Source organism: Danio aesculapii, chromosome 2, assembly GCF_903798145.1.
Source record: "Danio aesculapii chromosome 2, fDanAes4.1, whole genome shotgun sequence".
NCBI classification, from domain to species: domain Eukaryota; kingdom Metazoa; phylum Chordata; class Actinopteri; order Cypriniformes; family Danionidae; genus Danio; species Danio aesculapii.
Genome location: NC_079436.1, coordinates 28,008,580 through 28,022,964, shown reverse-complemented (window position 1 = coordinate 28,022,964; position 14,385 = coordinate 28,008,580). Strand labels below are relative to the sequence as shown.

The following is a 14,385-nucleotide window of genomic DNA, read 5'->3' as shown; positions in this document are numbered from 1 at the left end:
CCGCAGTATAGACACAGACCCCGGGTCAGCCTCCTCTGTCGTTCCGCTGATGTCAGTCTTCCAGACTCTATTATCATGGGTTCTGGTTCTGGAGAGGCTGTTGACTCAGGCGATTGGAGGAGTGCAGACGAGGGGGTGATGGTGTCCTGTTGATAGGAACGGAGACGATCGGAACATCGGAGAGAATGTTGGATGAATCTCTCCAGACCCATTGTATCATCTAATGTGGCCAGTTGGATTCGGAGAGTGGGTTCCAAGCCGAGCCGGTACGTGGTCAACAACGATCTCTCATTCCATCCACTTGCAGCTGCTAGAGTGCGAAACCGGAGAGCATATTCCTGTGTAGATAGAGTACCTTGCTTTAGATGATACAGCTGCTCTCCAGCGGCTACTTCCCCATCAGAACGTCCAAACACCTCTTTGAAATACTCCGTGAAGGTAGTGATGGAATTCATGACCGGCCCGGCTTGGTTCCAGATCGTCTCAGCCCATTTAAGTGCAGGTCCAGAGAGTAGAGATACGATGTAGGCGATCTTCGACTTATCTGTGGGATATAGAGAAGGTTGCATTTCGAATATGAGGGAACATTGTAACAGAAAACCATTGCACTCCCCCGCTCCGCCTGAGTAGGGCGCTGGTCGGGCCATGGGACTGGAAGGAAGGGCCGAAGAAGAAACTGTGGAGGCGGAAGTGCTCGGTGCTGGTGGTGCGTTGGAAAGTGGAGCTGGTGGCTGTAGAATCCGCTTCAACTGGTCCACCAGCTCTTGAAGGTGATCGGGGGTGCTCATGTTGTCGTCGTTATGGGTCCGGGCTTCTGTTATGAAGCGGACAGGAGACAGAGGTAAGGAAACGTTAGGGTGTTTATTAAATGACAACAAGGAGCACATGAAGGATAGCCAGGAGGATCAGGAATGATGTTGGGGTCTTTTCCTCCGTGGCTGGGTAACAGGAATACACGAGGATGGACAGCACACACCAGATACAGCTGACAGAGGATGACACAGACTTGGAAGGACTGGAAGACAGGACGATTCGGGAGGACCAGGAAGACTAGGAGGAATACAAAGAGAACAGGTAAGTAAATCGTTTGTTTTAGCTGAGGATGACTACGCTGAGTGGTCGCTCAGTTGTCCGCTTTCGTCGAGACGAGCCCGGACAATGAGCGACTGGAGTGCTGTGCTTTTATCTGGTGCTCGTGAATGTGATGCAGCTGTGTGCTCATTAGAAGTCAGGTGATGGTGATCTTCGTGAGTGGGGGTCGTGAGAGCCTGACCAATCCATGACAATAATAATGGATAATACTGTATATAAATCCAAATGTTTTTATCCAATAAATAAATAAATAAACATACTGTGCTATGTAGAATAAAAAATAAATTGAGCTAAGTACTGGGCAAATATAGCTACGATTCAAAGTAAACTTGATTTTAATTAATTGTGTAAAATCTGCCTTTTCAAGCAACTGTTACTACTAACCGTCTGTCTGTTACAACTTGCCCCGCACGTGGGGTAAATAGTAAAATTTTTACTCCTGGCATTTTTGGCAATACTGCACAGAAACAGTACTGTAGGTCCAACGATCATACAACCAGTGCTCATTTGTAGAAGAGGCTTGTGTGTTGTTGGTAAAAACAAATGGTTTGTCTAACCCCATTACTTTGTTCATTATTTGGCCAAAATCAAAAAGTGTTACTTTGTGCCCCGCTCTCCCCTAACAGATGTACAGTAAACAATTGACAGTGGATTTTATGTTTTATTTTCCAGTATAACAGATGTGATAATGTCTCTGACCAAACACAAAAGACGTACTTTGTACGGCCCGTTTGTTGAATTTAAGTTACATTGCATCTACACGCCAACTAATTCTTATTGGATTATAAGTAGACTGTTAGGTCGGGTTAGGGTTAGTGTAAGTTGACGTACTTGTAAAGTTTCTTATAGTGAGTTAAATGTCTATTGAAGGACTGTTAAATGTCAGTATTAACAGATATTAAGCAGACAGTCTACTAAGACTCAAATGGACCATTTTTTTCATAATCGTATAGCTTTGATATTTTCTTAATGAATCATTGTAAACATAAGCAGCTTCAAGTAAAACAAGCTTGTATTAAGTTGTATTATTTACGTGTTTTTGTTTTCCTATTCTTTCCTTCTTTCCCCAATGGACAAAATAAACTAAAAAAATAAACATTTGATCCTCTTCAGCGCCACGTGAACTCAAAAAGTTCATTTTTTTTTAACTTCATTATTATTTTTAAATCAGCCTTTTCCTCTTCCGCCAAAAATAGATTTGTGACAAACTAAATCAAAGTGAAGAGTTAATAGTACTGACCCAAATCTCCGCACAGACGCGGCGATATCAACTAACGCAGGCTTAATTTTCAAACTACTTTCGCATCCCTTAATGTTTATGATATGATCCCTCTCTGTCACCGGGTGACAGCCAATCAGCGGCTCTGTCGCTCAGACCGCACGAGATTTCAGAGAGAAGGGGTGAGAGAGAGAGAGAGAGAGAGAGAGAGAGAGAGAGAGATGATGATGCTGCGCGCTCAGGGGAGGAGAGAGAGAAAGAGAGAGAGAGACGCAGTCTTCACAGTACAGTGTCTTCACAACGCTCAGCGGATACACATCGACTCCAGGACTACTCTTGACTCCTCATCATTGAGGTGAGTGCGGGAAATTATCCGGGCTTCATTTTTGCGTTTAATTGAACATATCTGTATTGAACGTGCACGCGCTTCATTTGACCCCTAGACTGCGCTTATTTGCCGAAGACTGACTTTTGTGGATGTGCGCGAGGATGAAGGCTGTCACAATTGGCCCGGATACTTTTTTCGTCAACTATTACGCAACATTTTAGTGTTTAATAATGATAAATATTTGTGTAATTTCTACGATATTATATACGTGTTTACGTGATAGTCAGTGCGCATGAGTTTTGTAAAGCTCGTTATAATATTGTTTGCGACAGTTTGTTTATTGTTGTTAATATTCGGATGCAAAACGTTAATATCCTTTGTTGAAGAAAAGTTTGGGCTACTGTGGTTGTCTATTAGCTGCATGCACTACTGTTAAAATTGTCTTTTTATATTTCTGTAGTCTTCATTTAACTTGTCTGAATAATAACTTTTCATTGATTATATTTATCCAGTGCTGTTGTGTGGTTTCAATTTGAATCACCGGTAAATAAATTCAAAGCGGTGAAAGGGCAACGAATGTATCCCTGCGGGTTGTGAAGTGATTGTTTTTTACAGAATTTAGTGTAGCAATTAATTTTTTTTCTTTCAGTTTCAGAGGGTTGACATTTTATGCTGTGTACTCTGTGTCCATCTGTTGTGTGGAGTGGCAGAATGTATCATGTCCTTAGTAATTTCCATTTCAAGGCCTTGTATTTTTCATAGATTATAATACCGAACAGTAGTTGAACTGTATTTTTCTAGAATTGTATTTTTCTGCATGTTTGTGCAGCATGCATATTTTTATGAGAACTTGTTATATCAGAGCTTAAGACAGTGAGGTTCTGGTTTGCTCTGTTGTCCCAGAATACCCCTTATTTAGTCAAAATTGTTAAAAAGAAAATTAAATATGAATAATATAAGTAAGCTTATACACAATTGTGAAAAAATTTATAATTTAATTAAAAAAATTATGTTAGCTAATAAGATTTAAAAATATATATAAATAACCTAAAAAATAATGAATAATAATTGCTAGATATCATTCATTGCATATACAGTCTATATAATACATTATTAAAAAAAATCCTCATTCAAAAATCTCAGATGACAAAAAAAGTAATGCACAAGTCATGGAAATTCAGTGATCAAAAGGTGTGGGAACATGTTCAGACCGTAGCTCTGTTTGAGTCCTTTCATGTTGGGCACCTGTAGATTTCTGGGTGGACTGATTAAAGTTGTTCTATATTATGTAAATTATTCATAAATTCCAGTACATCTCATTCTAATTTTATTCCGAGGAAAAGTCACTAGCAAGCTTTTTTTATTTAAATGTGTGAGATGGTATTTTAATTTGTCTGTGTTATTGTTGTGTTATATGAATACTAAAAGATATTAATATTAGTTCTTTCCAGTCCTCGCAGGGATGCAGTTTTTAATCCTGCAATTTGCTGGATTTGACAGACTGTAATATATCTTAGTCTGATAAATACTGGTTAAACAATGTTTTCTTCTGTAGATACTGCATGGTTGTACTTTGCTTAGATTTTAGGCCATGAATCTTACTTCTTATATATTCTGCTTGTTGATAATTCTAATAATAATGTTAGGACTTTTTTTAAGAAACGATGACAAAACTGATGGATGGCTGGGTTATTCAAGTCGATGTTTGTTAATAGCATACTGGAAGGCAAAATAAGCAAGTTTCAGTTCTTCTTTATGCATTAAATGTGGTTGTTTATGGATTCTGAACACTGAACCCTGATCCATCATTTTCTAACATTGATGCAAAACATGGGCCTTCCAAGAGATAATGGGAAACCAATGTGTCTACTGCATACAAAATGATAAAACGCAAACTTATCACTTGAATGTTAGTGTTTTTGTCAAAAAAATGCTTTAAAATCCATTTCTGCACTGATTGTAAAACCACGCGACCTTTGACTTCCGTTGAAATTTCCTGACAACAAGCACATCACAGCTGCATGGAGAATAAAGTGCATATTTGTTGTTTGTTGTTATTATCATGGGCATTTTAATTAAATCTCAGATACTCTTTTTATTTAGTTATTTAAACAAAAAAGCATTTTAATAGCAGTTGTCTTTGTGATGTTACATTCAAACAAACCACTTTTTAAAATAAGACGTTCCAGCAAACAATAGACTTGCTTTTTTTAATTAAATGTTTTGCACTTTGACTTAATCGTCTTAATAGTTTGAGAGTTCTCTCAGAGTGTGCGGATGCCTGTATGCAAATGTTTCAGTAGGCTCTGTATGATAATTAGATCAGAGCTATCTGTCACCTGACACGACAATGGCCCTGCAAAAAGCTGTGTTTGCTCACAGGAGATGAAGCAGGATAACATTGATTAGCACATGCACGTGATTAATTTGACTCCAGAGTGACTGGTGAATCTCCATTATGCTTCTACAGTACCTCAATAACGGAACACCTCGCTGCAAAATTAGGTGCTTCAAACAAAACATTCACAAAAAGTGCAACTATAGTTTAAGCCTATTTCCCAAGATATGGGCAATTTGCTGTTCTGATGTGCAGAACACTTCCAAAATCAATAGAACAGTGTTTATCTACACCCGCTTTAGTCCAATACGAGGCCATTGATTTTCTTTACCAATTCATCGTCCGCTATCTGTTTTCGGTTTCCTGGCTTGTTCGTGTTTCGTTCTTGTTGTTTGCTAATTCGTACGGATGGGAATGGAGCAGGTGAACAGCGTCTCGAGTGAATCTTTAAATGGGCCCACAAAGGAAAATGTGTTCAGTTTCCTGCCTAAGATAATAAGTTTACGTCTCGCAGCAGGGCGTTGTTATTTTCTTTTCATCTGCACATTCCTATAGGAAACAGCATCGGCGTATGAAAGCCCTGGACATCCTCCATAGCATTACTCCTCACATCAGTCAGTGTGTAAGATGACAGGGCAGATCACAGAGAGTTCGAGTTGGAGGGAATTTGGAGGGAAAAATAGCATTGATGATGAAAAACAAACTTGAAACGGAATTCGCTATGCACAATGAATATTTCTGCCATTCAGGCTGATGCTTTAGAATAAATAAGGATCGCTTGCTGTCTTTGTGCTGAGTGCGGTGTGAAAAAAGAATGCTGATGACAGAGACACCATGCTGGCGGTCCTGCCTGGCCTGCGTTTATGTAAGATGATTTATTTAGTCAGCACATGACTGCTCTGGATGTGACCTGTGACTCTCCTCGTCTTAATCACAGTGACCCTGCTGAATTAGGTTGAATTTAGTTCTACTCGGAATCTTCTGTGTGCAATAAGAAGGGTGTGGCACTTTATGAAGCAAGCATTTACGATGCTTATTTATCCTTCTGGTCATCAACAATAAAGAGATATAGCTCATGCTAATTTATTCTGTTCATTTACTTGCCCTTAGGCCATTCATGATGTAGAACATAAATAATTATAATTAGCTGAAATCGTTGACCTTGATGATTCATTAAATGTACATCAGTGCCTACCACAACTTCCAGAGTCAAAAAGACATGTATGTGGACCTGGACCACAAAGCTAGTCTTATGTTGCACTGGGATGCTAATACCTTATATTGGTCAAAATGATGGATTTTTATTGTGTACTAATTACCAAAAATCATTAGAATATTAAGTAAAGATCATCTTCATAGGGTTATTTTGCAAATGCCCTACAGTAAATATATCAAATCTCATTTTCTGATCAGAAATATGCATCGCTAAGAAATTAATTTAGCCAATTTTCTCAGTATTTAGATTTTTTTGAACCTTTAGTTTCCAGATATTCAAATAGTTGTATCTCAGCCTAAATTTGTTCTATCCTCAAATAGCAATAGAAAGCTTAGTTTTGTATAAATCTCAATTTCAAAAATGGACACTTATGACTGCTTTTGTGAAGGTTCAAATGTACAGCAAACTACTCTAAATCCAACCCAGGCTTATTCTGATTACGTACCTCTATATACATTTCTGGAGAGAGCAAAATACGTTTCAGGAGCTACGTTTTTTTGCAGTTTTTGTTTTCGCGAATCCACCAGAGGCCGATGTGTACGCCTTTTCAGATCTCTAATTTCTCTCGCGAGTGCCATTCGCGCATGCTGTTCTCACGCAAATCCACCAGAGGCCGCCGTTGACTGACTGACTCAGCAACCGACTGATTCCCCCACCCTCCCCTTTCCCTAAACCCAGTGTTTTTAAAAGCAATCCAGAAAAAGAAAAGCCCTTATGGCAGCCTGATTTTTACCACGTTTTTAGAATTTACCACATTCTCACCCTTTTATTTACGTTTATTTATTTTTTTTAATTTTGTTTTTGTTCTTAGCTGCTTTTTTTTTCTTGCTGCTGACTCACAGTCAACTCTGCGTCTCAAGTCCGCCAACGTACTTGTCCAGCAAACAGACAAACTGGTAACAGCAGAAAAGCTGTCCATACGGAGGTAAGCGGTCAGCTGGAAAGCGATAAAAGGAACAGCATCATGCCGCCCAGTAGCGTTCGTTTTAAAAATGAAGTGCAGCCTTACGTAATCTCCAGAAATGTATATAGGGCTACGTTTTCAGAATGAGCCTATGTTGTGTAAATCAGTACCTATTGCTGTTAATGAAATTCAAAGTGTTATGAAGGTGTTACAAAGCAGAAAATTTCTGTGCATGAAAATGAACTACAGCATTTTTACAATTAAAGCGATATTTCACCTACTTACTTACCCTCATATGGTTACAAAACCTTTTTTGTTGTTGTATTTTTCTGTTGAACACAACAAGATATTTAATTCTCTATTAATAAGGTTGTGAATACTGTTCAGTTTCTGGCACACAGTGATCCTGTCATTGCATAAGACCTCAATGTATCATCAGCCATGAGTATTAAGTTTGTATATGTTTTTGACTCTCAGATTGCCAGTACTTTTAAGAAATTGGAAGAACCACTGTTTCAGCTAAAAACATCTTTAATGTTCTACTGTAGAAAAGTCACCTACATTTTTGGGTGGCCTGAGGGTGATTAAATTAACAGTTAATTTAAATTTCTGGGTGAACTATCCCTTTTAAGATTCCAATATGAAGGCTTTGATTAGAAACATGCCTATTACCACTGAAACACACCAAAGGCTCTATTTTTGGAAATCGTCCTCTTAGTTTTGGCGTGTGTTTGAAGTGACTTTTCATTCATGTTTGCAGTCACTTGCTCAGCTCGGCTGTCTCTACTGATGTGATTTGCTCTGGCTTGTACATGTCGAAGCAGAGTTTCTCCACCTACTGTATCTCGTCAAACCCGTTCCATCATTTTTATATATTTAAGACATCTCTAACTGTCTCCAGATGTCTACCATGTTGCTCTAGAAGGGAACAAGTCCCATGTGGATGGAAATTTGTGTGCGGCTAATTATCTAGTGGCTTGTGTTTGAAATACAGCCCATTGAGCGCTACACAGCTCTCTGTGTATTGATGTATCTCCTTCAGCATAGCCTCTTGTAATAGTCTAGATTTGCATAACTGAGGAGCTTCCTCCCTTTGGAAGTTGAAGTTGTGTCCACAATATGTGGCGGTACCTAATTACTCACTAGAGCTGAGTTGTCAAAAATTGGCTATCTGCGCGGCCAGCATCCAATCACGTAGTCCACTTTCAGGCACAATAATAGGCCTAATGTCATTAATGTTCCTCTCAGTTGTCATGGTTCTTCCAATTGATTGCTTTCTCTTATTACGTTCGAGTCAGTCCAAAATGAGGCAGAATGTGCTACAGCTCTCCAATTTTCAAACCCGCCCTGGACGTGTGTGATATGAATTACACCAGCACCGAAAATGTCCATTCTGTTGAGGAATCACAGTTGTCTCGGAGCTAGATTGGTCAGACAATCTAGCCTGGATATTTTCCGCTGTTGACATCTCGCACTGAAACTGCGATACTGATATATTTACCCTTGGAAAAACAAACTATCACACAAGCAGCACGGCCCAAAAGCAAATAGTTATTACCTGGAAGACGACACAGTCAGAATGTGGTCACAGAAAGGGCACAAGCCCCAAGAGCAGGGTGCAAGAAATACAAATTACACGGATTACTGTATTGATGATGTATTTTATGGCAAATGAGGAATTGGTTGTTAGGAAAAGGATAAAAAAAAAGTGCAAGAAGGTGATGTATCTTGGTGCTGTAGTTTTAAATTGATAATAATTACCTGACTTTAACAAACAATGGACAGTCTTTATTAGCTGACGTTAATAAACAGTAATAAATATTGCATTAAAGCGCGTTGATGTTGATAAATAAATAGTAATTAATTATTGGAATTAAAGGTTTATACATTAAAGCGTATATACATTTTTCACATTACTTTTACTTTTTAATATTACTTTTACCATCATAATTCCCTCAAAGTTAATAAACTGTTAAATGTAATCTTGTTCTTTTTCATATATACAATATTCACACATTCACTTGTACCAGATTGCAGTTTAGACAAACTTTTGGATTTCAATATCACCAGTGGTGGAAAGACTACTGAAAAGTCTTACTCAAGTAAAAGTACCATTACCCCCTCAAAATGTAGTGCATGTAGAGTAAAAGTATCTGTTGCGAATATTACTCAAAGTTTGAGTAAAAAGTAGCACTTTTAAAAGTACTCAAGAGTTGTGTGTAGTGAGTATTATACTGTGAAATTATGATGCGTTTACATGCAATTTATGTGTGTATGTGTGTGAAAACGTAACATTCTGTAGTGCATTTAGTGATTGTGTAAGGCCATTTCAGACATCATACATCCGTCATCCAGTTTAAACAGTCTCTGGATCATTGCATGTGATGATTTAGAATGTCTTCTTGGACACTTTTAATGCATACAAATGGTTAGCAGCATTTACATAGTGCCCATGTCTTGAGGTATTTCAGTATAATGAAATTTAGTTTTTATGTTTGCTTTGATTTGACAGGAATCACAGGACTGATTGTTCTACTTTAGCCAATCCTATAGACAAGAAAAAATACAGTAGTGACTGCAGGTTGAAGGAAAATAATGGAGTAAAAGTACTGATACAGCACTAAAAATGTACTCAATGGAAAGTAAAAGTACACATTTTTAAAACTGCACTGTAAATTACAATTTCTGAGAACAACTACTCAATCACAAATTTGAGTATTTTTAATTTGTTACTTTACACCACTGAATATCACCCATTTGTTGCTTAGTGCCTCTACAATAAAAACAAATAAATGAATAATAAAGTAAACAAATAAAATAAAAATGACTTATATACGCGGTGACAAATCCAGTGCTGTCAGAGCTTTTCTGATCAACATCCAGGAAAAGAAAATACAAAAAGAAAAATCTGTTTTTTAATCAACATTCTTTAACCTTTGTTCGCTGCTTGCCTTCGGCATACAGTATACGGTGGCTTTTAATTCAAAGAGTTTTCTGCTTGCCTCAATGGACTTATTTATTTGTGGTCACAGAGCGCTGGTATAGTTAATGTCAATAAATGTCATTATCGATTATTTCCGTTGATATATGTTTTTTTCCCCCTTCCTTGTCATGCGGGGGCCTGAACTATAATATCAACAAAGATGCAGAATCAAATGTCAGAGTATTCTGTGATTGCAATCAAGATGACATGGTGTGACCTTTTAAAATGGAAGCATTGTTACCGTGATTGTAAAAATCCTGTCTTTAAGGCGTCTTCAACAAAGGGTTATAAGCAAAAAAAACAACAACAGCAACACAATGAATTACGACCCAGTCAGGAACTGTTCCATTTAGATACCTTCATGTAAATCCCGGCCGTAAATTGAAATGCTGTCTGGGGGTTAAACAACACAACTCTCCTGTGTTTACCAAGGTAAAGGTGCCACACTTACGAGATATTGTGAGTCTGAGGATGAGTTAATGTCATTGTCAGGCTGTAAAAGGGCCTTCAGGGTAGAACGCGCAATAAATATCAACTATGATCCGAGAAACAGTCTCTTCGACTTTGACAGCCTCTGCAAACTCTATTAGCGCAGTGTTTGTGATTTGCGTATTTGTCAGTCGTGGAAGTGACAAGTAAACAAGCACGCACGTAAACGCGCACGCACAAAAGCATCCAGACGCGGAGACATTTGCATTGCAATGGGAGCTGCATTCCGGGGTTGAATCACAATGCTGAAGGGAGGCTGCTGTCTCGTAGGCTCCCGCCGAGCTCTTTAAACAGGCCGTAAAAACTGCGGTTCCCACAGCTTCTCCTCTGCCTCATGAGGGGGACCCTAAACAAACACCCCACAATGCTGTTACGGGATTACAGGGGAAGCTTTCCAGCTCCACTGTAAACGCCAGGGCCACACTGACACAAAGGTTAACAGGTGTTTTGTGCTATCTATTTGAACAGTCGCACCAAATTGACAAAGGAAGGGCAAGCTGCAGTCTATCACGCGACGCTCTCATGAGCAAATGAATGCTGTGCGGCTAAATAGAGATTTGAGGCACATTTGATTTTAGCAGGTTTGCCTAAATTGCTTTAATTCACCACACAGTACGGTCTGCTCTAGGCAATTTGTGTGGCGGAAAAAAAAGAAAACACACGCTTTCACCATCATTATGGCCGACCAGGAAAAGCAGATTCTAAGTCAGTGGCACAACATTGCTTCCAGATCACATTATGGCTTCTCTCGTTACGTAATTAAGAGGACCCATCTGGTACGGGCAGCGCTCCCTGACACTAATTGTGTTGGTGTGCACATGGCCGTCCCATTGAGCAAAAAAAAGACCTCCAACATTTGAATCCATTATCTCCTACTGTTCAGATTAAGGAGCACATGTTGGTGGGGAGATTATGGTGGAGGGTCGGTGGGCGCTCGTGTCTTGTCGGGTTATGGCTTGAGGATTAGGTCTACGGTTTGGTTAAGCACTTCCAGCAATCTAGTCACATGCTGGGAATATGTTACAATATGCTGTGTGTTAACAAGTCACTGCTTTTGTATTCGTGTGCTTTGGGATAATCGGTTTTGACTGATATACTGTACATGTTTTTCATACTTTTTTTTACTTAATCAGTAAGGGGTTCTTTAACAAAGGGTCTATTTAGCAAGTCACAGCTGTTGGCATGCAGCTTAAAGTGTGATTTGGATAAATTGTCAGCTTTTTATAAAAAGAAAAGCTATTTATTCTGAAAAAGAGAAAATGAAAATAAAATATCATTAGTGATATGACTAGACACATATACTACCAAAACTACTAGTATTTTTATTACTAATATTGAAAAATATTATTGTTATACTATGACACTACTACTACTACTACTAATAATAATAATAATAATAATAATGATGATGATGATGATCATGAAAATAATAATATTTATTATTATTATTATTATTATTGCAGATTATTAATATGCAGTGTATTTTAAATATGATAATAATAATTAATAACAATAACAATAATAATAGTTACTCTGAAAATATATTTTATTATAAATACAATGAAAATAAAGCAGTGATTAATATTATTATTATTATTATTATTATTAATATTATTATTATTATTATTATTATTATTATTATGTTTTAGATTATTGATATGCAATGTACTTTAAATATGATAATAATAAAAATGATAATAGTTACACTGAAAATAGATTTTATTATACATAAAATGAAATTAAAGCAGTAATACAGATTATTATTATTATTATTATTATTATTATTATTATTATTATTATTATTATTATTTTATACTTTCGGATCAAGTCTACCTAAGAAATCTTTCAAAAAATGCTCCTAGATGGGCGTGGAACACAGTTGGCTCACAAAATGAGATACAAACCATGAGGAGACCCATAATCTTATAGTTTACAAAGTTAAAATGCAAAAAAAAACACATTAATTTAATGCCATGCTACATATGTTATTCGTAATTTAATATACACATAACCACAATTTGTTCTACATGTTTATTTCAACCACTAGCCCTGCCGGTAATTCAGAGAATTTTAAACATGTGCGAACACAGCAGCAGGGATATAGATGATGTATGATGTAAGATTTCTGAATGGTAACAAACTCAACTGATAAAAGACAAAGTCCGCCATCCTCCAATTGTCGTACAGCTCTCTTGACAAAAATGCTTGCTCCAAACCAACAGCTTTGCTGTATCGCCTGACATTTTCGCGAGGAAAAACATGCAACAAACCCTGTGAATCATGGAAACTAACACATAACATTACGACCTTTCATGAACAGCTAAATACTACTTGCCATGCGCGGAACCTGCGGTCTCACCCAGTCATTGCGTCTTACAGCTTGGCAGGTCTGCCTTGCCTTCGAAAAGCATGTGCATGCAGTCATGAATGATTAAGAAGCAGGGTCTTCTCATATAAGAAAACTCCGCTATAAATAATAATGAGAAATAGATTCGTGCTACGTCTTCGATTTTGATCCCGCCCCCAAAATGATTTTAAACCCGGAAGATGAAATTAGCTGAATAAGCTCAAAATTATCCAGTTTTCCCCACAATTAAAGGTGACAGATGCTAACATTGTCTTAACTGACACACACAAATCTGTTAAAATTTCAAAAAAGTACTCCAGGATGTCTAGAACTTTTAATAATAATAATAATAATAAATAAAAAGAATAAATGCATATGAAAATCGCAAAAATGAAACTGATTAAATTTTATTTTTGACTTTCTGTCATCGGATACTTCTATAAGCATTAATCAATCAATCAGTATTGATTATCTGGTGCTTTCATTTGAAAAAACAGCCCACAATTTACCTCCTGCTCATTGATTTATTTCACATCTTAGCCTTTTTTGCCATCAGGTAAACGAGTTGCTGCATTTAAACCTCGAGTGATGTGTATAAATAGCCTTGGCAAATGTAGGGTAGGTCAGATATGGGAAAAAACGTGTGTCTAAAATGAATAAATCAATCATCGCTTACAGCCGAGCTTGAGTGTTGCAGGATAAGTGATACCTTAGCATTCGAAAACCCAGCTGTCTAGACAGCCCTTTTCCCCCCAAACAGACAAATCGATATATATTGATTACCCACTATGCCCTGGGGAATGACACGGATACGCTGCTTGGCAGGCAAGTGCACTGAACGGACCGAAGAGGAGCTCGAATGTGTTTAAGTGTGCCACCCTGACTGAATTTGTGTTCACCTGATCTCGACTTTACCTCTCATGCACTGTTGCTCGGTGCTAGCAAGAGAACCGCAATCAAACATGGCACATGTCTCCTACCATTTGCTCGAGCAAGATGAGTACTAGCTGGAGAGTTTTCTTCTTAGCGGGGAAAAAAAAAGAAATAAATAGAAAACACTAAGATGTGATGTAGCCAGAAGCTACATGAGGATTTCTTCTGCGACCACCGGATATAAATAAATAAAGGAAGAAATAAACATACACAACGACAGATTTGCACGTCTCAAATATTTCATGAGATGCGATATATCATGTACCTCCGCTATGCAAACAAGAGTGACCTATTTAAGAGCCATGGCGTCTAGTCTTTCTAGTTAATGGGTGGTGGTCCGGTGCCTTATTCATTTTAATAGAGAGCCCGGAGACAGTGTGTGGCATTAGCCAGCTCTGTTTCTCTCTGCTCTGCTGGTCTGTGTTCCTGCAGCAAGACTTGTTACCTGTCGCCTCCCTCCTCGCTGCCCGTGGCTGACATTCTCCTTCTCTCACTCCTAATTGCCCCTGTGGGACTTATCAGGGCTGCTGTGGCTG

At 38.0% G+C, this 14,385-nt stretch overlaps 1 protein-coding gene across 1 annotated transcript in view; it reads left to right on the top strand.

Annotated features, from left to right (window-relative positions):
- The first annotated feature begins 2,577 nt into the window (after positions 1 to 2,577).
- The window catches only part of cdh6 (cadherin 6), a 54,287-nt gene continuing 42,479 nt past the window's right edge, over positions 2,578 to 14,385 (top strand). Inside the window, exon 1 of the mRNA XM_056476585.1 lies at positions 2,578 to 2,666. The gene's annotated coding sequence lies outside the window, so the exon portion shown is untranslated. The remainder of the gene's footprint in view (positions 2,667 to 14,385) is intronic.